General features: G+C 35.3%; 5 non-coding genes across 5 annotated transcripts; all 5 read right to left on the reverse strand.

The window, feature by feature from the left end:
- Nucleotides 1-11,172: 11,172 nt before the first annotated feature.
- Nucleotides 11,173-11,244, reverse strand: TRNAC-GCA (transfer RNA cysteine (anticodon GCA)). Its single transcript has one exon. It is a non-coding gene; the product is annotated as a tRNA-Cys (tRNA).
- Nucleotides 11,245-14,032: 2,788 nt separating this feature from the next.
- Nucleotides 14,033-14,104, reverse strand: TRNAC-GCA (transfer RNA cysteine (anticodon GCA)). Its single transcript has one exon. It is a non-coding gene; the product is annotated as a tRNA-Cys (tRNA).
- Nucleotides 14,105-19,751: 5,647 nt separating this feature from the next.
- TRNAC-GCA (transfer RNA cysteine (anticodon GCA)) lies at nucleotides 19,752-19,823 on the reverse strand. Its single transcript has one exon. It is a non-coding gene; the product is annotated as a tRNA-Cys (tRNA).
- Nucleotides 19,824-21,651: 1,828 nt separating this feature from the next.
- On the reverse strand, nucleotides 21,652-21,723 carry TRNAW-CCA (transfer RNA tryptophan (anticodon CCA)). Its single transcript has one exon. It is a non-coding gene; the product is annotated as a tRNA-Trp (tRNA).
- Nucleotides 21,724-24,506: 2,783 nt separating this feature from the next.
- TRNAC-GCA (transfer RNA cysteine (anticodon GCA)) lies at nucleotides 24,507-24,578 on the reverse strand. Its single transcript has one exon. It is a non-coding gene; the product is annotated as a tRNA-Cys (tRNA).
- Nucleotides 24,579-26,716: the final 2,138 nt, after the last annotated feature.

Here is a 26,716-nt window from a genome sequence, read left to right on the forward strand (position 1 = left end):
TAAAATACAGTGAGGTTTCCATTGCAAGAATTCATACATTTCGTATCACATGTAGATCTTGGAACATGGAAAAAAAACTTTTGTCAAATGGACAAATTCTGCAAAACGTCACTGCTTCTCTACTGCAGTTTGTTGATTTTGTGCCAAGAGCATAGTTAAACCCAATTGTTCATGTTTTGTATTTGAAATGATGATATATTTTATTGTTTATTACAGTCCATTGGGTTGAAAAACATTTTAACAGGATCTATTGAAGAGGGGATATGGTTATGAAACAGGGACTTCTTGAACTGCATTCCTACGCTATACAACTGAGTTAAACCCTTGAATGCTGAAAACTGCCCTTTTTTAAAAAGGTATTAGAGTGGGTGACTGTATGGAACTTGTAGAACTAATGACATCAGAGCACTTCTGATCAGCTGTACAAATTAATACATTTCATTAAGGGCATATTATTGGTTTCCACCACAGTTTTATAACATTCATATGAGCTTCCAATGGACTATTTCAAACTAATCATATCACCAGTAGAACTTGGGTGAATGTAAAACACAGCTTCTATCATATGAAGAAATCCTAAACAGCTTAATGGTGTTTACCCTATGTTTCAGGTGATGATCAGGAGTATTTCAAATGTAGAAATGTGTTGCTCATTACATAAAATGCTAAGATTGTAAATGTTTACTTCAATTTATTTAATTAAAAAAATATTTCTACAGGTAACACAGTTGGACAAGGGGGCACCCAGATTTGAACTAGGGACCTTTTGATCTGCAGTGAAATGCTCTAACCCTGATCTATACCCCCATTTCTGAAATGTTCAACTTTACTTATTCAGTAATATGTACAAAGTGGAAGCAACATGCAATCACCATCAAAGCAATGCATTTTCAGCCACCAAACCCACCTTATAAGTATAAGGGGTACAAAAGATGTCCTTTATCTGCCTTGGTAAAATACAGTGAGGTTTCCATTGCAAGAATTCATACATTTCATATCACATGTAGATCTTGGAACATGGAAAAAAAATCTTTTGTCAAATGCACAAATTCTGCAAAATGTAACTGCTTCTCTACTGCAGTTTGTTGATTTTGTGCTAAGAGCATAGTTAAACCCAATTGTTCATTGTTTTGTAAATGAAATGATGATCTATCCTATTGTTTCTTACAGTGCATTGGGTTGAAATACATTTTAACAGGATCTATTGAAGAGGGTATATGGTTATGAAACAGGGACTTCTTGAACTACACTCCTACGCTCTACCACTGACATAAACCCTTCAATGTTGAAAACTGCCCTTTTTTAAAAAGGTGATAGAGTGGGTGACTCTATGGAACTTGTAGAACTAATGACATCAGTGCACTTCTGGCCAGCTGTACAAATTAATACATTTCATTAAGGGCATATTATTGGTTTCCACCACAGTTTTATAACATTCATATGAGCTTCCAATGGACTATTTCAAACTGATCATATCACCTGTAGAACTTGGGTGAATGTAAAACACAGCTTGTATCATATGAAGAAATCCTAAACAGATTAATGGTGTTTACCCTATGTTTCAGGTGATGATCAGGAGGATTTCAAATGTAGAAATGTGTTGCTCATTACATAAAATGCTAAGATTGTAAATGTTTTCTTCAATTTATTTAATTAAAAAAATATTTCTACAGGTAAAACAGTTCAACAAGGGAGCACCAAGATTTGAACTATGGACCTCTTGATCTGCAGTCAAATGCTCTACCACTGAGCTATAGCCCCATTTCTGAAATGTTCACCTTTATTTATTCAGTAATATGTACAAAGTGGAAGCAACAGGCAATCACCATCTAAGCAATGCATTTTCAGCCACCAAACCCTCCTTATAAGTATAAGGGGTACAAAAGATGTCCTTTATCTGCCTTGGTAAAATACAGTGAGGTTTCCATTGCAAGAATTCATACATTTGGTATCACATGTAGATCCTGGAACATGGAAAAAAACTTTTGTCAAAAGCACAAATTCTGCAAAACGTAACTGCTTCTCTACTGCAGTTTGTTGATTTTGTGCTAAGAGCATAGTTAAACCCAATTGTTCATTGTTTTTTATATGAAATGATGATATATCCTTTTGTTTCAATCAGTACATTGGGTTGAAAAACATTTTAACAGGATCTATTGACGAGGGTATATGGTTATGAAACAGGGACTTCTTGAACTGCACTCCTATGCTCTACCACTGAGTTAAACCCTTGAATGCTGAAAACTGCCCTTTTTTAAAAAGGTGATAGAGTGGGTGACTGTATGGAACTTGTAGAACTAATGACATCAGTGCACTTCTGGTCAGCTGTACAAATTAATACATTTAATTAAGGGCATATTATTGGTTTCCACCACAGTTTTATAACATTCATATGAGCTTCCAATGGACTATTTCAAACTTATAATATCACCAGTAGAACTTGGGTGAATGTAAAACACAGCTTGTATCATATGAAGAAATCCTAAACAGTTTCATGGTGTTTACCCTATGTTTCAGGAGATGATCAGGAGTATTTCAAATGTAGAAATGTGTTGCTCATTACATAAAATGCTAGGATTGTAAACGTTTTCTTCAATTTATTTAATTAAAAAAATATTTCTACAGGTAAAACAGTTCAACAAGGGAGCACCAAGATTTGAACTATGGACCTCTTGATCTGCAGTCAAATGCTCTACCACTGAGCTATACCCCCAGTTCTGAAATGTTCACCTTTATTAATTCAGTAATATGTACAAAGTGCAAGCAACATGCAATCACCATCAAAGCAATGCATTTTCAGCCACCAAACCCTCCTTATAGGTATATGGTTGCGAAGGATGTCCTTTATCTGCCTTGGTAAAATACAGTGAGGTTTCCATTGCAAGAATTCATACATTTCGTATCACATGTAGATCTTGGAACATGGAAAAAAAAATATTTTGTCAAATGCACAAATTTTGCAAAATGTAACTGCTTCTCTACTGCAGTTTGTTGATTTTGTGCTAAGAGCATAGTTAAACCCAATTGTTCATTGTTTTGTAAATGAAATGATGATATATCCTATTGTTTCTTACAGTGCATTGGGTTGAAAAACATTTTAACAGGATCTATTGACGAGGGTATATGGTTATGAAACAGGAACTTCTTGAAAAGCACTCCTACGCTCTACCACTGACATAAACCCTTGAATGCTGAAAACTGCCCTTTTTTAAAAAGGTGATAGAGTGGGTGACTGTATGGAACTTGTAGAACTAATGACATCAGTGCACTTCTGGTCAGCTGTATAAATTAATACATTTCATTAAGGGCATATTATTGGTTTCCACCACAGTTTTATAACATTCATATGAGCTTCCAATGGACTATTTCAAACTGATAATATCACCAGTAGAACTTGGGTGAATGTAAAACACAGCTTCTATCATATGAAGAAATCCTAAACAGCTTAATGGTGTTTACCCTATGTTTCAGATGATGATCAGGAGTATTTCAAATGTAGAAATGTGTTGCTCATTACATAAATGCTGATATTGTAAATGTTTTCTTCAATTTATTTAATTAAAAAAATATTTCTACAGGTAAAACAGTTGGACAAGGGGGCACCCAGGTTTGAACTAGGGACCTCTTGATATGCAGTGAAATGCTCTACCACGGATCTATACCCCCAATTCTGAAATGTTCACCTATATTAATTCAGTAATATGTACAAAGTGGAAGCAACATGCAATCACCATCAAAGCAATGCATTTTCAGCCACCAAACCCTCGTTATAACTATAAGGGGTACACAAGATGTCCTTTATCTGCCTTGGTAAAATACAGTGAGGTTTCCATTGCAAGAATTCATACATTTCGTATCACATGTAGATCTTGGAACATGGAAAAAAAACTTTTGTCAAATGGACAAATTCTGCAAAACGTCACTGCTTCTCTACTGCAGTTTGTTGATTTTGTGCCAAGAGCATAGTTAAACCCAATTGTTCATGTTTTGTATTTGAAATGATGATATATCTTATTGTTTCTTACAGTCCATTGGGTTGAAAAACATTTTAACAGGATCTATTGAAGAGGGGATATGGTTATGAAACAGGGACTTCTTGAACTGCACTCCTACGCTCTACCACTGAGTTAAACCCTTGAATGCTGAAAACGGCCCTTTTTTTTAAAAGGTGATAGAGTGGGTGACTGTATGGAACTTGTAGAACTAATGACATCAGTGCATTTCTGGTCAGCTGTACAAATTAATACATTTCATTAAGGGCATATTATTGGTTTCCACCACAGTTTTATAACATTCATATGAGCTTCCAATGGACTATTTCAAACTAATCATATCACCAGTAGAACTTGGGTAAATGTAAAACACAGCTTCTATCATATGAAGAAATCCTAAACAGCTTAATGGTGTTTATCCTATGTTTCAGGAGATGATCTGGAGTATTTCAAATGTAGAAATGTGTTGCTCATTACATAAAATGCTAAGATTGTAAAATTTTACTTCAATTTATTTAATTAAAAAAATATTTCTACAGGTAAAACAGTTGAACTAGGGACCTCTTGATCTGCAGTCAAATGCTCTACCACTGAGCTATGCCCCCGTTCTGAAATGTTCACCTATATTAATTCAGTAATATGTACAAAGTGCAAGCAACATGCAATCACCATCAAAGCAATGCACTTACAGCCACCAAACCCTCCTTATAACTATAAGGGGTACACAAGATGTCCTTTATCTGCCTTGGTAAAATACAGTGAGGTTTCCATTGCAAGAATTCATACATTTCGTATCACATGTAGATCTTGGAACATGGAAAAAAAACTTTTGTCAAATGGACAAATTCTGCAAAACGTCACTGCTTCTCTACTGCAGTTTGTTGATTTTGTGCCAAGAGCATAGTTAAACCCAATTGTTCATGTTTTGTATTTGAAATGATGATATATTTTATTGTTTATTACAGTCCATTGGGTTGAAAAACATTTTAACAGGATCTATTGAAGAGGGGATATGGTTATGAAACAGGGACTTCTTGAACTGCATTCCTACGCTATACAACTGAGTTAAACCCTTGAATGCTGAAAACTGCCCTTTTTTAAAAAGGTATTAGAGTGGGTGACTGTATGGAACTTGTAGAACTAATGACATCAGAGCACTTCTGATCAGCTGTACAAATTAATACATTTCATTAAGGGCATATTATTGGTTTCCACCACAGTTTTATAACATTCATATGAGCTTCCAATGGACTATTTCAAACTAATCATATCACCAGTAGAACTTGGGTGAATGTAAAACACAGCTTCTATCATATGAAGAAATCCTAAACAGCTTAATGGTGTTTACCCTATGTTTCAGGTGATGATCAGGAGTATTTCAAATGTAGAAATGTGTTGCTCATTACATAAAATGCTAAGATTGTAAATGTTTACTTCAATTTATTTAATTAAAAAAATATTTCTACAGGTAACACAGTTGAACAAGGGGGCACCCAGATTTGAACTAGGGACCTTTTGATCTGCAGTGAAATGCTCTAACCCTGATCTATACCCCCATTTCTGAAATGTTCAACTTTACTTATTCAGTAATATGTACAAAGTGGAAGCAACATGCAATCACCATCAAAGCAATGCATTTTCAGCCACCAAACCCACCTTATAAGTATAAGGGGTACAAAAGATGTCCTTTATCTGCCTTGGTAAAATACAGTGAGGTTTCCATTGCAAGAATTCATACATTTCATATCACATGTAGATCTTGGAACATGGAAAAAAAATCTTTTGTCAAATGCACAAATTCTGCAAAATGTAACTGCTTCTCTACTGCAGTTTGTTGATTTTGTGCTAAGAGCATAGTTAAACCCAATTGTTCATTGTTTTGTAAATGAAATGATGATCTATCCTATTGTTTCTTACAGTGCATTGGGTTGAAATACATTTTAACAGGATCTATTGAAGAGGGTATATGGTTATGAAACAGGGACTTCTTGAACTACACTCCTACGCTCTACCACTGACATAAACCCTTCAATGTTGAAAACTGCCCTTTTTTAAAAAGGTGATAGAGTGGGTGACTCTATGGAACTTGTAGAACTAATGACATCAGTGCACTTCTGGCCAGCTGTACAAATTAATACATTTCATTAAGGGCATATTATTGGTTTCCACCACAGTTTTATAACATTCATATGAGCTTCCAATGGACTATTTCAAACTGGTCATATCACCTGTAGAACTTGGGTGAATGTAAAACACAGCTTGTATCATATGAAGAAATCCTAAACAGATTAATGGTGTTTACCCTATGTTTCAGGTGATGATCAGGAGGATTTCAAATGTAGAAATGTGTTGCTCATTACATAAAATGCTAAGATTGTAAATGTTTTCTTCAATTTATTTAATTAAAAAAATATTTCTACAGGTAAAACAGTTCAACAAGGGAGCACCAAGATTTGAACTATGGACCTCTTGATCTGCAGTCAAATGCTCTACCACTGAGCTATAGCCCCATTTCTGAAATGTTCACCTTTATTTATTCAGTAATATGTACAAAGTGGAAGCAACAGGCAATCACCATCTAAGCAATGCATTTTCAGCCACCAAACCCTCCTTATAAGTATAAGGGGTACAAAAGATGTCCTTTATCTGCCTTGGTAAAATACAGTGAGGTTTCCATTGCAAGAATTCATACATTTGGTATCACATGTAGATCCTGGAACATGGAAAAAAACTTTTGTCAAAAGCACAAATTCTGCAAAACGTAACTGCTTCTCTACTGCAGTTTGTTGATTTTGTGCTAAGAGCATAGTTAAACCCAATTGTTCATTGTTTTTTATATGAAATGATGATATATCCTTTTGTTTCAATCAGTACATTGGGTTGAAAAACATTTTAACAGGATCTATTGACGAGGGTATATGGTTATGAAACAGGGACTTCTTGAACTGCACTCCTATGCTCTACCACTGAGTTAAACCCTTGAATGCTGAAAACTGCCCTTTTTTAAAAAGGTGATAGAGTGGGTGACTGTATGGAACTTGTAGAACTAATGACATCAGTGCACTTCTGGTCAGCTGTACAAATTAATACATTTAATTAAGGGCATATTATTGGTTTCCACCACAGTTTTATAGCATTCATATGAGCTTCCAATGGACTATTTCAAACTTATAATATCACCAGTAGAACTTGGGTGAATGTAAAACACAGCTTGTATCATATGAAGAAATCCTAAACAGTTTCATGGTGTTTACCCTATGTTTCAGGAGATGATCAGGAGTATTTCAAATGTAGAAATGTGTTGCTCATTACATAAAATGCTAGGATTGTAAACGTTTTCTTCAATTTATTTAATTAAAAAAATATTTCTACAGGTAAAACAGTTCAACAAGGGAGCACCAAGATTTGAACTATGGACCTCTTGATCTGCAGTCAAATGCTCTACCACTGAGCTATACCCCCAGTTCTGAAATGTTCACCTTTATTAATTCAGTAATATGTACAAAGTGCAAGCAACATGCAATCACCATCAAAGCAATGCATTTTCAGCCACCAAACCCTCCTTATAGGTATATGGTTGCGAAGGATGTCCTTTATCTGCCTTGGTAAAATACAGTGAGGTTTCCATTGCAAGAATTCATACATTTCGTATCACATGTAGATCTTGGAACATGGAAAAAAAAATATTTTGTCAAATGCACAAATTTTGCAAAATGTAACTGCTTCTCTACTGCAGTTTGTTGATTTTGTGCTAAGAGCATAGTTAAACCCAATTGTTCATTGTTTTGTAAATGAAATGATGATATATCCTATTGTTTCTTACAGTGCATTGGGTTGAAAAACATTTTAACAGGATCTATTGACGAGGGTATATGGTTATGAAACAGGAACTTCTTGAAAAGCACTCCTACGCTCTACCACTGACATAAACCCTTGAATGCTGAAAACTGCCCTTTTTTAAAAAGGTGATAGAGTGGGTGACTGTATGGAACTTGTAGAACTAATGACATCAGTGCACTTCTGGTCAGCTGTACAAATTAATACATTTCATTAAGGGCATATTATTGGTTTCCACCACAGTTTTATAACATTCATATGAGCTTCCAATGGACTATTTCAAACTAATCATATCACCAGTAGAACTTGGGTGAATGTAAAACACAGCTTCTATCATATGAAGAAATCCTAAACAGCTTAATGGTGTTTACCCTATGTTTCAGATGATGATCAGGAGTATTTCAAATGTAGAAATGTGTTGCTCATTACATAAATGCTGATATTGTAAATGTTTTCTTCAATTTATTTAATTAAAAAAATATTTCTACAGGTAAAACAGTTGGACAAGGGGGCACCCAGGTTTGAACTAGGGACCTCTTGATATGCAGTGAAATGCTCTACCACGGATCTATACCCCCAATTCTGAAATGTTCACCTATATTAATTCAGTAATATGTACAAAGTGGAAGCAACATGCAATCACCATCAAAGCAATGCATTTTCAGCCACCAAACCCTCGTTATAACTATAAGGGGTACACAAGATGTCCTTTATCTGCCTTGGTAAAATACAGTGAGGTTTCCATTGCAAGAATTCATACATTTCGTATCACATGTAGATCTTGGAACATGGAAAAAAAACTTTTGTCAAATGGACAAATTCTGCAAAACGTCACTGCTTCTCTACTGCAGTTTGTTGATTTTGTGCCAAGAGCATAGTTAAACCCAATTGTTCATGTTTTGTATTTGAAATGATGATATATCTTATTGTTTCTTACAGTCCATTGGGTTGAAAAACATTTTAACAGGATCTATTGAAGAGGGGATATGGTTATGAAACAGGGACTTCTTGAACTGCACTCCTACGCTCTACCACTGAGTTAAACCCTTGAATGCTGAAAACGGCCCTTTTTTTTAAAAGGTGATAGAGTGGGTGACTGTGTGGAACTTGTAGAACTAATGACATCAGTGCATTTCTGGTCAGCTGTACAAATTAATACATTTCATTAAGGGCATATTATTGGTTTCCACCACAGTTTTATAACATTCATATGAGCTTCCAATGGACTATTTCAAACTAATCATATCACCAGTAGAACTTGGGTAAATGTAAAACACAGCTTCTATCATATGAAGAAATCCTAAACAGCTTAATGGTGTTTATCCTATGTTTCAGGAGATGATCTGGAGTATTTCAAATGTAGAAATGTGTTGCTCATTACATAAAATGCTAAGATTGTAAAATTTTACTTCAATTTATTTAATTAAAAAAATATTTCTACAGGTAAAACAGTTGAACTAGGGACCTCTTGATCTGCAGTCAAATGCTCTACCACTGAGCTATGCCCCCGTTCTGAAATGTTCACCTATATTAATTCAGTAATATGTACAAAGTGCAAGCAACATGCAATCACCATCAAAGCAATGCACTTACAGCCACCAAACCCTCCTTATAACTATAAGGGGTACACAAGATGTCCTTTATCTGCCTTGGTAAAATACAGTGAGGTTTCCATTGCAAGAATTCATACATTTCGTATCACATGTAGATCTTGGAACATGGAAAAAAAACTTTTGTCAAATGGACAAATTCTGCAAAACGTCACTGCTTCTCTACTGCAGTTTGTTGATTTTGTGCCAAGAGCATAGTTAAACCCAATTGTTCATGTTTTGTATTTGAAATGATGATATATTTTATTGTTTATTACAGTCCATTGGGTTGAAAAACATTTTAACAGGATCTATTGAAGAGGGGATATGGTTATGAAACAGGGACTTCTTGAACTGCATTCCTACGCTATACAACTGAGTTAAACCCTTGAATGCTGAAAACTGCCCTTTTTTAAAAAGGTATTAGAGTGGGTGACTGTATGGAACTTGTAGAACTAATGACATCAGTGCACTTCTGGTCAGCGGTACAAATTAATACATTTCATTAAGGGCATATTATTGGTTTCCACCACAGTTTTATAACATTCATATGAGCTTCCAATCTACTATTTCGAACTGATAATATCACCAGTAGAACTTGGGTGAATGTAAAACACAGCTTGTATCATAAGAAGAAATCCTAAACAGGTTAATGGTGTTTACCCTATGTTTCAGGTGATTATCAGGAGTATTTCAAATGTAGAAATGTGTTGCTCATTACATAAAATGCTAAGATTGTAAATGTTTTCTTCAATTTATTTAATTAAAAAAATATTTCCACAGGTAAAACAGTTGAACAAGGGGGCACCCAGATTTGGGCTAGCGACCTCTTGATCTGCAGTCAAATGCTCTACCACTGAGCTATACCACCACTTCTGAAATGTTCACCTTTATTAATTCAGTAATATGTACAAAGTGGAAGCAACATGCAATCACCATCAAAGCAATGCATTTTCAGCCACCAAACCCTCCTTATAACTATAAGGGATACACAAGATGTCCTTTATCTGCCTTGGTAAAATACAGTGAGGTTTCCATTGCAAGAATTAATACATTCCGTATCACATGTAGATCTTGGAAAATGGAAAAAAAACTTTTGTCAAATGCACAAATTCTGCAAAACGTAACTGCTTCTCTACTGCAGTTTGTTGATTTTGTGCTAAGAGCATAGTTAAACCAAATTGTTCATTGTTTTTTTTTATATGAAATGATGATATATCCTATTGTTTCTTACAGTGCATTGGGTTGAAAAATATTTTAACAGGATCTATTGAAGAGGGTATATGGTTATGAAACAGGGACTTCTTGAACTGCACTCCTACCACTACCACTGACATAAACCCTTGAATGCTGAAAACTGTTCTTTTTTAAAACGGTGATAGAGTGGTTGACTGTATGGAACTTGTAGATCTAATGACATCAGTGCACTTCTGGTCAGCTGTACAAATTAATACATTTCATTAAGGGCATATTACTGGTTTCCACCACAGTTTTATAACATTCATATGCGCTTCCAATGGACTATTTCAAACTGATAATATCACCAGTAGAACTTGGGTGAATGTAATACACAGCTTGTATCATACGAAGAATTCCGAAACAGCTTAATGGTGTTTACCCTATGTTTCCGGAGATGATCAGGAGTATTTCAAATGAAGAAATGTGTTGCTCATTACATAAAATGCTAAGATTGTAAATGTTTTCTTCAATTTATTTAATTAAAAAAATATTTCTACAGGTAAAACAGTAGGACAAGGGGGCAACTAGATTTGAACTAGGGACCTCTTGATCTGCAGTCAAATGCTCTACCACTGAGCTATACCCCCGGTTATAAAATATTCACCTTCATTAATTCAGTAATATGTACAAAGTGCAAGCAACATGCAATCACCATCAAAGCAATGCATTTTCAGTCACCAAACCCTTCTTATAAGTATATGGGGTGCGAAGGATGTCCTTTATCTGCCTTGGTAAAATACAGTGAGGTTTCCATTGCAAGAATTCATACATTTCGTATCATATGTAGATCGTGGAGCTTGGAAAAAAAATCTTTTGTCAAATGCACAAATTCTTCAAAATGTAACTGCTTCTCTACTGCAGTTTGTTGATTTTGTGCTAAGAGCATAGTTAAACCCAATTGTTCATTGTTTTGTATATGAAATGATGATATATCCTATTGTTTCTTACAGTGCATTGGGTTGAAAAACATTTTAACAGGATCTATTGAAGAGGGTATATGGTTATGAAACAGTGACTTCTTGAACTACACTCCTACGCTCTACCACTGATATAAACCCTTCAATGTTGAAAACTACCCTTTTTTAAAAAGGCGATAGAGTGGGTGACTCTATGGAACTTGTAGAACTAATGACATCAGTGCACTTCTGGTCAGCTGTACAAATTAATACATTTCATTAAGGGCATATTATAGGTTTCCACCACAGTTTTATAACATTCATGTGAGCTTCCAATGGACTATTCCAAACTGATCATATCACCAGTAGAACCTGGGTGAATGTTAAACACAGCTTGTATCACATGAAGAAATCCTAAACAGCTTAATGGTGTTTACCCTATGTTTCAGGTGATGATCAGGAGTATTTTAAATGGAGAAATGTGTTGCTCATTACATAAAATGCTAAGATTGTAAATGTTTACTTCAATTTATTTAATTAAAAAAATATTTCTACAGGTACAACAGTTGGACAAGGGGGCACCCAGATTTGCACTAGGGACCTCTTGATCTGCAGTGAAATGCTCTACCCCTGAGCTATACCCCCATTTCTGAAATGTTCACCTTTATTTATTCAGTAATATGTGGAAAGTGGAAGCTACATGCAATCACCATCAAAGCAATGCATTTTCAGCCACCAAACCCTCCTTATAAGTATATGGGGTGCAAAGGATGTCCTTTATCTTCCCTGGTAAAATACAGTGAGGTTTCCATTGCAAGAAGTCATACATTTCGTATCACATGTAGATCTGGGAACATGGAAAAAAATCTTTTGTCAAATGCACAAATTCTGCAAAATGTAACTGCTTCTCTACTGCAGTTTGTTGATTTTGTGCTAAGAGCATAGTTAAACCCAATTGTTCATTGTTTTGTATATGAAATGATGATATATCCTATTGCTTCTTACAGTGCATTGGGTTGAAAAACATTTTAACAGGATCTATTGAAGAGGGTATATGGTTATGAAACAGGGATTTCTTGAACTACACTCCGACGCTCTACCACTGACATAAACCCTTCAATGTTGAAAACTGCCCTTTTTTAAAAAGGTGATAGAGTGGGTGACTCTATGGAAATTTTAGAACTAATGACATCAGTGCACTTCTGGTCAGCTGCACAAATTAATACATTTCATTAAGGGCATATTACTGGTTTCCACCACAGTTTTATAAAATTCATATGAGCTTCCAATGGACTATCTCAAACTGATCATATCACCAGAAGAACTTGGGTGAATGTAAAACACACCTTGTATCATATGAAGAAATCCTAAGCAGCTTAATGGTGTTTAACCTATGTTTCAGGTGATTATAAAGAGGATTTCAATGTAGAAATGTGTTGCTCATTACATAAAATGCTAAGATTGTAAATGTTTTCTTCACTTTATTTAATTAAAAAATATTTCTACAGGTAAAACAGTTGGACAAGAGGGCACACAGATTTGAACTAGGGACCTCTTGAGCTGCAGTTAAACGCTCTACCACTGGACTATACCCCCAGTTCTGAAATTTTCACCTTTATTAATTCAGTAATATGTACAAAGTGGAAGCAACATGCAATCACCATCAAAGCAATGCATTTTCAGCCACCAAACCCTCCTTATAACTATAAGGGATACACAAGATGTCCTTTATCTGCCTTGGTAAAATACAGTGAGGTTTCCATTGCAAGAATTAATACATTCCGTATCACATGTAGATCTTGGAAAATGGAAAAAAAACTTTTGTCAAATGCACAAATTCTGCAAAACGTAACTGCTTCTCTACTGCAGTTTGTTGATTTTGTGCTAAGAGCATAGTTAAACCCAATTGTTCATTGTTTTTTTTTATATGAAATGATGATATATCCTATTGTTTCTTACAGTGCATTGGGTTGAAAAATATTTTAACAGGATCTATTGAAGAGGGTATATGGTTATGAAACAGGGACTTCTTGAACTGCACTCCTACCACTACCACTGACATAAACCCTTGAATGCTGAAAACTGTTCTTTTTTAAAAAGGTGATAGAGTGGTTGACTGTATGGAACTTGTAGATCTAATGACATCAGTGCACTTCTGGTCAGCTGTACAAATTAATACATTTCATTAAGGGCATATTACTGGTTTCCACCACAGTTTTATAACATTCATGTGCGCTTCCAATGGACTATTTCAAACTGATAATATCACCAGTAGAACTTGGGTGAATGTAATACACAGCTTGTATCATACGAAGAATTCCGAAACAGCTTAATGGTGTTTACCCTATGTTTCCGGAGATGATCAGGAGTATTTCAAATGAAGAAATGTGTTGCTCATTACATAAAATGCTAAGATTGTAAATGTTTTCTTCAATTTATTTAATTAAAAAAATATTTCTACAGGTAAAACAGTAGGACAAGGGGGCAACTAGATTTGAACTAGGGACCTCTTGATCTGCAGTCAAATGCTCTACCACTGAGCTATACCCCCGGTTATAAAATATTCACCTTCATTAATTCAGTAATATGTACAAAGTGCAAGCAACATGCAATCACCATCAAAGCAATGCATTTTCAGTCACCAAACCCTCCTTATAAGTATATGGGGTGCGAAGGATGTCCTTTATCTGCCTTGGTAAAATACAGTGAGGTTTCCATTGCAAGAATTCATACATTTCGTATCACATGTAGATCTTGGAACATGGGAAAAAAAAACTTTTGTCAAATGCACAAATTCTGCAAAACGTAACTGCTTCTCTACTGCAGTTTGTTGATTTTGTGCTAAGAGCATAGTTAAACCCAATTATTCATTGTTTTTTATATGAAATGATGATATATCCTATTGTTTCTTACAGTGCATTGGGTTGAAAAACATTTTAACAGGATCTATTGAAGAGGGTATATGGTTATGAAACAGGGACTTCTTGAACTGCACTCCTACCCTCTACCACTGACATAAACCCTTGAATGCTTAAAACTGCTCTTTTTTAAAAAAGGTGATAGAGTGGGTGACCGCATGGAACTTGTAGATCTAATGACATCAGTGCACTTCTGGTCAGCTGTACAAATTAATTCATTTCATTAAGGGCATATTATTGGTTTCCACCCCAGTTTTATAACATTCATATGCGCTTCCAATGGACTATTTCAAACTGATAATATCACCAGTAGAACTTTGGTGAATGTAATACACAGCTTGTATCATACGAAGAAATCCGAAACAGCTTAATGGTGTTTACCCTATGTTTCCGGAGATGATCAGGAGTATTTCAAATGTAGAAATGTGTTGCTCATTACATAAAATGCTAAGATTGTAAATGTTTTCTTCAATTTATTTAATTAATTAAAACAATATTTCTACAGGTAAAACAGTTGGACAAGGGGGCACCCAGATTTGCACTTGGAACCTCTTGATCTGCAGTCAAATGCTCTACCACTGAGCTATACCCCCAGTTCTGAAATGTTCACCTTTATTTATTCAGTAATATGTACAAAGAGGAAGCAACATGCAATCACCATCAAAGCAATGCCTTTTCAGCCACCAAACCCTCCTTATAAGTATAAGGGGTACAAAAGATGTCCTTTATCTGCCTTTGTAAAATACAGTGAGGTTTCCAGTGCAAGAATTCATACATTTCGTATCACATGTAGATCTTGGAACATGGAAAAAAAAAACTTTTGTCAAATGCACAAATTCTGCAAAACGTAACTGCTTCTCTACTGCAGTTTGTTGATTTTGTGCCAAGAGCATAGTTAAACCCAATTGTTCATTGTTTTTTTATGAAATGATTATATATCCTATTGTTTCTTACAGTTCATTGGGTTGAAAAACATTTTAACAGGATCTATTGAAGAGGGTATATAGTTATGAAAGAGGGACTTCTTGAACTGCACTCCAACGCTCTACCACTGAGTTATACCCTTGAATGCTGAAAACAGCCCTTTTTTAAAAAGATGATAGAGTGGGTGACTGTATGGAACTTGTAGAACTAATGGCATCGGTGCACTTCTGGTCAGCTGTACAAATTAATACATTTCATTAAGGGCATTTTATTGGTTTCCACCGCAGTTTTATAACATTCATATGAGCTTCCAATGGACTATTTCAAACTGATAATATCACCAGTTGAACTTGGGTAAATGTAATACACAGCTTGTATCATACGAAGAAATCCGAAACAGCTTAATGGTGATTACCCTATGTTTCAGGAGATGATCAGGAGTATTTCAAATGTAGAAATGTGTTGCTCATTACATAAAATGCTAAGATTGTAAATGTTTTCTTCAATTTATTTAATTAAAAAAATATTTCTACAGGTGCAACTGTTGGACCAGGGGGCACCCAGATTTGAACTAGGAACCTCTTGATCTACAGTCAAATGCTCTATCACTGAGCTATACCTGTACTTCTAAAATGTTCACCTTTATTAATTCAGTAATATGTACAAAGTGCAAGCAACATGCAATCGCCATCAAAGCAATGCATTTTCAGCCACCAAACCCTCCTTATAAGTATATGGGGTGCGAAGGATGACCTTTATCTGCCTTGGTAAAATACATTGAGGTTTCCATTGCAAGAATTCATACATTTCGTATCACATGTAGATCTTGGAACATGGAAAAAAAATCTTTTGTCAAATGCACAAATTCTGCAAAATGTAACTGCTTCTCTACTGCAGTTTGTTGACTTTGTGCTAAGAGCATATTTAAACCCAATTGTTCATGGTTTTGTATATGAAATGATGATATATCCTATTGTTTCTTACAGTGCATTGGGTTGAAAAACATTTTAACAGGATCTATTGAAGAGGGTATATGGTTATGAAACAGGGACTTCTTGAACTACACTCCTATGCTCCATCACTGACATAAACCCTTCAATGTTGGAAACTGCCCTTTTTTAAAAAGGTTATAGAGTGGGTGACTCTATGGAACTTGTAGAACTAATGACATCAGTGCACTTCTGGTCAGCTGTAAAAATTAATACATTTCATTAAGGGCATATTATTGGTTTCCACCACAGTTTTATAACATTCATATGAGCTTCCAGTGGACTATTTCAAACTGATCATATCACCAGTAGAACCTGGGTGAATTTAAAACACAGCTTGTATCATATGAAGAAATCCTAAACAGCTTAGTGGTGTTTACCCTATATTTCAGGTGATGATCAGGAGTATTTCAAATGTAGAAATGTGTTGCTCATTACATAAAATGCTAAGATTGTAAATGTTTACTTCAATTTATTTAATTAAAAAAATATTTCTACAGGTAAAACAGTTGAACAAGGGGCACCCAGTTTTGAACTAGAGACTTCTTGATCTGCAGTCAAATGCTCTACCACTGAGCTATACCCCCAGTTTTGAAAAGTTCACCTTTATTAATTCAGTAATATGTACAAAGTGCAAGCAACATGCAATCACCATCAAAGCAATGCATTTTCAGCCACCAAACCCTCCTTATAAGTATATGGGGTGCGATGGATGTCCTTTATCTGCCTTGGTAAAATACAGTGAGGTTTCCATTGCAAGAATTCATACATTTCGTATCACATGTAGATCTTGGAACATGGAAAAATAACTTTTGTCAAATGCACAAATTCTGCAAAGCGTAACTGCATCTCTACTGCAGTTTGTTGATTTTGTGCTGAGAGCATCGTTAAACCCAATTGTTCATTGTTTTGTATATGAAATGATGATATATCTTATTGTTTCTTACACTGCAATGGGTTGAAAAACATTTTAACAGGATCTATTGAAGAGGGTATATGGTTATGAAACATGGACTTCTTGAACTGCACTCCTACCCTCTACCACTGACATAAACCCTTGAATGCTGAAAACTGCCCTTTTTTAAAAAAGTGATAGAGTGGGTGGCTGTATGGAACTTGTAGAACTAATGACATCAGTGCACTTCTGGGCAGCTGTACAAATTAATACATTTCATTAAGGGCATATTATTGGTTTCCACCACAGTTTTATAACATTCATATGAGCTTCCAATGGACTATTTTAAAATGATCATATCACCAGTAGAACTTGGGTGAATGTAATACACAGCTTGTATCATACGAAGAAATCCGAAACAGCTTAATGGTGTTTACACTATGTTTCAGGAGATGATCAGGAGTATTTCAAATGTAGAAATGTGTTGCTTATTACATAAAATTCTAAGATTGTAAATATTTTCTTCAATTTATTTAATTAAGAAAATATTTCTACAGGTAAAACAGTTGGACAAGGGGGCACCCAGATTTGAACTAGGGATCTCTTGATCTGCAGTCAAATGCTCTACACTGAGCTATACCCCCAGTTCTGAAATGTTCACCTTTATTTATTCAGTAATGTGTACAAAGTGGAAGCAACATGCAATCACCATCAAATCAATGCATTTTCAGCCACCAAACCCTCCTTATAAGTATAAGGGGTACAAAAGATGTCCTTTATCTGCCTTCGTAAAATACAGTGAGGTTTCCAGTGCAAGAATTCATACATTTCGTGTCACATGTAGATCTTGGAACATGGAAAAAAAAAGCTTTTGTCAAATGCACAAATTCTGCAAAACGTAGCTGCTTCTGTACTGAAGTTTGTTGATTTTGTGCTAAGAGCATAGTTAAACCCAATTGTTCATTGTTTTGTATAAGAAATGATGATATATCTTATAGTTTCTTACAGTGCACTGGGTTGAAAAACATTTTAACAGGATCTATTGAAGAGGGTATATGGTTATGAAACAGGGACTTCTTGAACTGCACTCCTACACTCTACCACTGACATAAACCCTTGAATGCTGAAAACTGCCCTTTTTTAAAAAAGTGATAGAGTGGGTGACTGTATGGAACTTGTAGAACTAATGACATCAGTGCACTTCTGGGCAGCTGTACAAATTAATACATTTCATTAAGGGCATATTATTGGTTTCTACCACAGTTTTATAACATTCATATGAGCTTCCAATGGACTATTTCAAACTGATAATATCACCAGTAGAACTTGGGTGAATGTAATACACAGCGTGTATCATACGAAGAAATCCGAAACAGCGTAATGGTGTTTACACTATGTTTCAGGAGATGATCAGGAGTATTTCAAATGTAGAAATGTGTTTCTCATTACATAAAATGCTAAAATTGTTAATGTTTACTTCAATTTATTTAAAAACATATTTCTACAGGTACAACAGTTGGACCAGGGGGCACCCAGATTTGAATTAGGGACCTCTTGAACTGCAGTCAAATGCTCTACCACTGAGCTATACCCCCAGTTCCAAAATGTTTACCTTTATTAATTCAGTAATATGCACAAAGTGCAAGCAACATGCAATCACCATCAAAGCAAAGCATTTTCAGCCACCAAACCCTCCTTATAGGTATATGGGGTGCGAAGGATGTCCTTTATCTGCCTTGGTAAAATACAGTGAGGTTTCCATTGCAAGAATTCATACATTTCGTATCACATGTAGATCTTGGAACATGGAAAAAAAACGTTTGTCAAATGCACACATTCTGCAAAACGTAACTGCTCCTCTACTGCAGTTTGTTGATTTTGTGCTAAGAGCATAGTTAAACCCAATTATTCATTGTTTTGTATATGAAATGATGATATATCCTATTGTTTCTTACAGTGCATTGGGTTGAAAAATATTTAAACAGGATCTATTGAAGAGGGTATATGGTTATGAAACAGGGACTTCTTGAACTGCACTCCTACCCTCTACCACTGACATAAACCCTTGAATGCTGAAAACTGCTCTTTTTTAAAAAGGTGATAGAGTGGGTAACTGTAAGGAACTTGTAGAACTAATGAAATCAGTGCACTTCTGGTCAGCTGTACAAATTAATACATTTCATTAAGGGCATATTATTGGTTTCCACCACAGTTTTATAACATTCATATGCGCTTCCAATGGACTATTTCAAACTGATAATATCACCAGTAGAAATTGGGTGAATGTAATACACAGCTTGTATCATATGAAGAATTCCGAAACAGCTTAATGGTGTTTAACCTATGTTTCCGGAGATGATCAGGAGTATTTCAAATGTAGAAATGTGTTGCTCATTACATAAAATGCTAAGATTGTTAATGTTTACTTCAATTTATTTAAAAAAATATTTCTACAGGTACAAAAATTGGACCAGGCGGCACCCAGATTTGAACTAGGGACCTCTTGAACTGCAGTCAAATGCTCTACCACTGAGCTATGCCCCCAGTTCTGAAGTTTTCAACTTTATTAATTCAGTAATATGTACAAAGTGGAAGCAACATGCAATCACCATCAAAGCAATGCATTTTCAGCCACCAAACCCTCCTTATAACTATAAGGGGTACACAAGATGTCCTTTATCTGCCTTGGTAAAATACAGTGAGGTTTCCATTGCAAGAATTCATACATTTCGTATCACATGTAGATCTTGGAACATGGAAAAAAAACTTTTGTCAAATGCACAAATTCTGCAAAACGTAACTGCTTTTCTACTGCAGTTTGTTGATTTTGTGCTAAGAGCATAGTTAAACCCAACTGTTCATTGTTTTGTATATGAAATGATGATATATCTTATTGTTTCTTACACTGCATTGGGTTGAAAAACATTTTAACAGGATCTATTGAAGAGGGTATATGGTTATGAAACAGGGACTTCTTGAACTGCACTCCTACCCTCTACCACTGACATAAACCCTTGAATGCTGAAAACTGCCCTTTTTTAAAAAAATGATAGAGTGGGTGACTGTATGGAACTTGTAGAACTAATGACATCAGTGCACTTCTGGTCAGCTGTACAAATTAATACATTTCATTAAGGGCATATTATTGGTTTCCACCACAGTTTTATAACATTCATATGAGCTTCCAATGGACTATTTCAAACTGATAATATCACCAGTAGAACTTGGGTGAATGTAATACACAGCTTGTATCATACGAAGAAATCCGAAACAGCTTAATGGTGTTTACCCTATGTTTCAGGAGATGATCAGGAGTATTTCAAATGTAGAAATGTGTTGCTCATTACATAAAATGCTAAGATTGTAAATGTTTTCTTCAATTTATTTAAAAAAATATTTCTACAGGTGCAACAGTTGGACCAGGGGGCACTCAGATTTGAACTAGGGACCTCTTGATCTGCAGTCAAATGCTCTACCACTGAGCTATACCCGCACTTCTAAAACGTTCACCTTTATTAATTCAGTAATATGTACAAAGTGCAAGCACCATGCAATCACCATCAAAGCAATGCATTTTCAGCCACGAAACCCTCCTTATAAGTAAATGGGGTGCGAAGGATGTCCTTTATCTGCCTTGGTAAAATACAGTGAGGATTCCATTGCAAGAATTCATACATTTCGTATCACATGTAGATCTTGGAACATGGAAAAAAAACTTTTGTCAAATGCACAAATTCTGCAAAACGTAACTGCTTCTCTACTGCAGTTTGTTGATTTTGTGCTAAGAGCATAGTTAAACCCAATTGTTCATTGTTTTTTACACGAAATGATGATATATCCTATTGTTTCTTACAGTGCATTGGGTTGAAAAACATTTTAACAGGATCTATTGAAGAGGGTATATGGTTATGAAACAGGGACTTCTTGAACTGCACTCCTACGCTCTACCACTGACATAAACCCTTGAATGCTGAAAACTGCCCTTTTTAAAAAAAGTGATAGAGTGGGTGACTGTATGGAACTTGTAGAACTAATGACATCAGTACCCTTCTGGTCAGCTGGACAAATTAATACATTTCATTAAGGGCATATTATTGGTTTCCACCACAGTTTTATCACGTTCATATGAGCTTCCAATGGACTATTTCAAACTGATAATATCACCAGTAGAACTTGGGTGAATGTAAAACACAGCTTGTATCATATGAAGAAATCCTAAACAGCTTAATGGTGTTTACCCTATGTTTCAGGAGATGATCAGGAGTATTTCAAATGTAGACATGTGTTGCTCATTACATAAAATGCTAAGATTGTAAATGTTTTCTTCAATTTATTTAATTAAAAAAAAATTCTACAGGTAAAACAGTGGACAAGGGGGCACCCAGATTTGAACTAGGGACCTCTTGATCTGGGGTCAAATGCTCTACCACTGAACTATACCCCCAGTTCTGAAATGTTCTCCTTTATTAATTCAGTAATATGTACAAAGTGGAAGCAACATGAAATCACCATCAAAGCAATGCATTTTCAGCCACCAAACCCTCCTTATAACTATAAGGGATACACAAGATGTCCTTTATCTGCCTTGGTAAAATACAGTGAGGTTTCCATTGCAAGAATTCATACATTTCGTATCACATGTAGATCTTGGAACATGGAAAAAAAACTTTTGTCAAATGCACAAATTCTGCAAAACGTAACTGCTTCTCTATTGCAGTTTGTTGATTTTGTGCTAAGGGCATAGTTAAACCCAATTTTTCATTGTTTTTTATATGAAATGATGATATATCCTATTGTTTCTTACAGTGCATTGGGTTGAAAAACATTTTAACAGGATCTATTGAAGAGCGTATATGGTTATGAAACAGGGACTTCTGGAACTTCACCCCTACCCTCTACAACTGACATAAACCCTTGAATGCTGAAAACTGCTCTTTTTTAAAAAGGTGATAGAGTGGGTGACTGCATGGAACTTGTAGAACTAATGACATCAGTGCACTTCTGGTCAGCTGTACAAATTAATACATTTCATTAAGGGCATATTATTGGTTTCCACCACAGTTTTATAACATTCATATGAGCTTCCAATGGACTATTTCAAACTGATAATATCACCAGTAGAACTTGGGTGCATGTAATACACAGCTTGTATCATACGAAGAAATCCGAAACAGCTTAATGGTGTTTACCCTATGTTTCCAGAGATGATCAGGAGTATTTCAAATGTAGAAATGTGTTGCTCATTACATAAAATGCTGAGATTGTAAATGTTTTCTTCAATTTATTTAAGAAAATATTTCTACAGGTAAAACAGTTGGACAAGGGGGCACCCAGATTTGAACTAGGGATCTCTGCAGTCAAAATGCTCTACCACTGAGCTATACCCCCAGTTCTGAAATGTTCACCTTTATTTATTCAGTAATATGTACAAAGTGGAAGCAACATGCAATCACCATCAAAGCAATGCATTTTCAGCCACCAAACCCTCCTTATAAGTATAAGGGGTACAAAAGATGTCCTTTATCTGCCTTCGTAAAATACAGTGAGGTTTCCAGTGCAAGAATTCATACATTTCGTATCACATGTAGATCTTGGAACATGGAAAAAAAAACTTTTCTCAAATGCACAAATTCTGCAAAACGTAACTGCTTCTCTACTGCAGTTTGTTGATTTTGTGCTAAGAGCATAGTTAAACCCAATTGTTCATTGTTTTTTTTTATATGAAATGATGATATATCCTATTGTTTCTTACAGTGCATTGGGTTGAAAAATATTTTAACAGGATCTATTGAAGAGGGTATATGGTTATGAAACAGGGACTTCTTGAACTGCACTCCTACCACTACCACTGACATAAACCCTTGAATGCTGAAAACTGTTCTTTTTTAAAAAGGTGATAGAGTGGTTGACTGTATGGAACTTGTAGATCTAATGACATCAGTGCACTTCTGGTCAGCTGTACAAATTAATACATTTCATTAAGGGCATATTACTGGTTTCCACCACAGTTTTATAACATTCATATGCGCTTCCAATGGACTATTTCAAACTGATAATATCACCAGTAGAACTTGGGTGAATGTAATACACAGCTTGTATCATACGAAGAATTCCGAAACAGCTTAATGGTGTTTACCCTATGTTTCCGGAGATGATCAGGAGTATTTCAAATGAAGAAATGTGTTGCTCATTACATAAAATGCTAAGATTGTAAATGTTTTCTTCAATTTATTTAATTAAAAAAATATTTCCACAGGTAAAACAGTTGAACAAGGGGGCACCCAGATTTGGGCTAGCGACCTCTTGATCTGCAGTCAAATGCTCTACCACTGAGCTATACCACCACTTCTGAAATGTTCACCTTTATTAATTCAGTAATATGTACAAAGTGGAAGCAACATGCAATCACCATCAAAGCAATGCATTTTCAGCCACCAAACCCTCCTTATAACTATAAGGGATACACAAGATGTCCTTTATCTGCCTTGGTAAAATACAGTGAGGTTTCCATTGCAAGAATTAATACATTCCGTATCACATGTAGATCTTGGAAAATGGAAAAAAAACTTTTGTCAAATGCACAAATTCTGCAAAACGTAACTGCTTCTCTACTGCAGTTTGTTGATTTTGTGCTAAGAGCATAGTTAAACCCAATTGTTCATTGTTTTTTTTTATATGAAATGATGATATATCCTATTGTTTCTTACAGTGCATTGGGTTGAAAAATATTTTAACAGGATCTATTGAAGAGGGTATATGGTTATGAAACAGGGACTTCTTGAACTGCACTCCTACCACTACCACTGACATAAACCCTTGAATGCTGAAAACTGTTCTTTTTTAAAAAGGTGATAGAGTGGTTGACTGTATGGAACTTGTAGATCTAATGACATCAGTGCACTTCTGGTCAGCTGTACAAATTAATACATTTCATTAAGGGCATATTACTGGTTTCCACCACAGTTTTATAACATTCATATGCGCTTCCAATGGACTATTTCAAACTGATAATATCACCAGTAGAACTTGGGTGAATGTAATACACAGCTTGTATCATACAAAGAATTCCGAAACAGCTTAATGGTGTTTACCCTATGTTTCCGGAGATGATCAGGAGTATTTCAAATGAAGAAATGTGTTGCTCATTACATAAAATGCTAAGATTGTAAATGTTTTCTTCAATTTATTTAATTAAAAAAATATTTCTACAGGTAAAACAGTAGGACAAGGGGGCAACTAGATTTGAACTAGGGACCTCTTGATCTGCAGTCAAATGCTCTACCACTGAGCTATACCCCCGGTTATAAAATATTCACCTTCATTAATTCAGTAATATGTACAAAGTGCAAGCAACATGCAATCACCATCAAAGCAATGCATTTTCAGTCACCAAACCCTTCTTATAAGTATATGGGGTGCCAAGGATGTCCTTTATCTGCCTTGGTAAAATACAGTGAGGTTTCCATTGCAAGAATTCATACATTTCGTATCATATGTAGATCGTGGAGCTTGGAAAAAAAATCTTTTGTCAAATGCACAAATTCTTCAAAATGTAACTGCTTCTCTACTGCAGTTTGTTGATTTTGTGCTAAGAGCATAGTTAAACCCAATTGTTCATTGTTTTGTATATGAAATGATGATATATCCTATTGTTTCTTACAGTGCATTGGGTTGAAAAACATTTTAACAGGATCTATTGAAGAGGGTATATGGTTATGAAACAGTGACTTCTTGAACTACACTCCTACGCTCTACCACTGATATAAACCCTTCAATGTTGAAAACTACCCTTTTTTAAAAAGGCGATAGAGTGGGTGACTCTATGGAACTTGTGGAACTAATGACATCAGTGCACTTCTGGTCAGCTGTACAAATTAATACATTTCATTAAGGGCATATTATAGGTTTCCACCACAGTTTTATAACATTCATGTGAGCTTCCAATGGACTATTCCAAACTGATCATATCACCAGTAGAACCTGGGTGAATGTTAAACACAGCTTGTATCACATGAAGAAATCCTAAACAGCTTAATGGTGTTTACCCTATGTTTCAGGTGATGATCAGGAGTATTTTAAATGGAGAAATGTGTTGCTCATTACATAAAATGCTAAGATTGTAAATGGTTACTTCAATTTATTTAATAAAACAAATATTTCTACAGGTACAACAGTTGGACAAGGGGGCACCCAGATTTGCACTAGGGACCTCTTGATCTGCAGTGAAATGCTCTACCCCTGAGCTATACCCCCATTTCTGAAATGTTCACCTTTATTTATTCAGTAATATGTGGAAAGTGGAAGCTACATGCAATCACCATCAAAGCAATGCATTTTCAGCCACCAAACCCTCCTTATAAGTATATGGGGTGCAAAGGATGTCCTTTATCTTCCCTGGTAAAATACAGTGAGGTTTCCATTGCAAGAAGTCATACATTTCGTATCACATGTAGATCTGGGAACATGGAAAAAAATCTTTTGTCAAATGCACAAATTCTGCAAAATGTAACTGCTTCTCTACTGCAGTTTGTTGATTTTGTGCTAAGAGCATAGTTAAACCCAATTGTTCATTGTTTTGTATATGAAATGATGATATATCCTATTGCTTCTTACAGTGCATTGGGTTGAAAAACATTTTAACAGGATCTATTGAAGAGGGTATATGGTTATGAAACAGGGATTTCTTGAACTGCACTCCTACCCTCTACCACTGACATAAACCCTTGAATGCTGAAAACTGCCCTTTTTTAAAAAAGTGATAGAGTGGGTGGCTGTATGGAACTTGTAGAACTAATGACATCAGTGCACTTCTGGTCAGCTGTACAAATTAATACATTTCATTAAGGGCATATTATTGGTTTCCACCACAGTTTTATAACATTCATATGAACTTCCAATGGACTATTTCAAACTGATAATATCACCAGTAGAACTTGGGTGAATGTAATACACAGCTTGTATCATACGAAGAAATCCGAAACAGCTTAATGATGTTTACACTATGTTTCAGGAGATGATCAGGAGTATTTCAAATGTAGAAATGTGTTGCTTATTACATAAAATGCTAAGATTGTAAATATTTTCTTCAATTTATTTAATTAAGAAAATATTTCTACAGGTAAAACAGTTGGACAAGGGGGCACCCAGATTTGAACTAGGGATCTCTTGATCTGCAGTCAAATGCTCTACACTGAGCTATACCCCCAGTTCTGAAATGTTCACCTTTATTTATTCAGTAATATGTACAAAGTGGAAGCAACATGCAATCACCATCAAAGCAATGCATTTTCAGCCACCAAACCCTCCTTATAAGTATAAGGGGTACAAAAGATGTCCTTTATCTGCCTTCGTAAAATACAGTGAGGTTTCCAGTGCAAGAATTCATACATTTCGTGTCACATGTAGATCTTGGAACATGGAAAAAAAAAGCTTTTGTC

Source organism: Ambystoma mexicanum, unplaced genomic scaffold (assembly GCF_040938575.1).
Source record: "Ambystoma mexicanum isolate Mex_15411 unplaced genomic scaffold, UKY_AmexF1_1 Mex_scaf84, whole genome shotgun sequence".
Lineage (NCBI taxonomy): Eukaryota > Metazoa > Chordata > Amphibia > Caudata > Ambystomatidae > Ambystoma > Ambystoma mexicanum.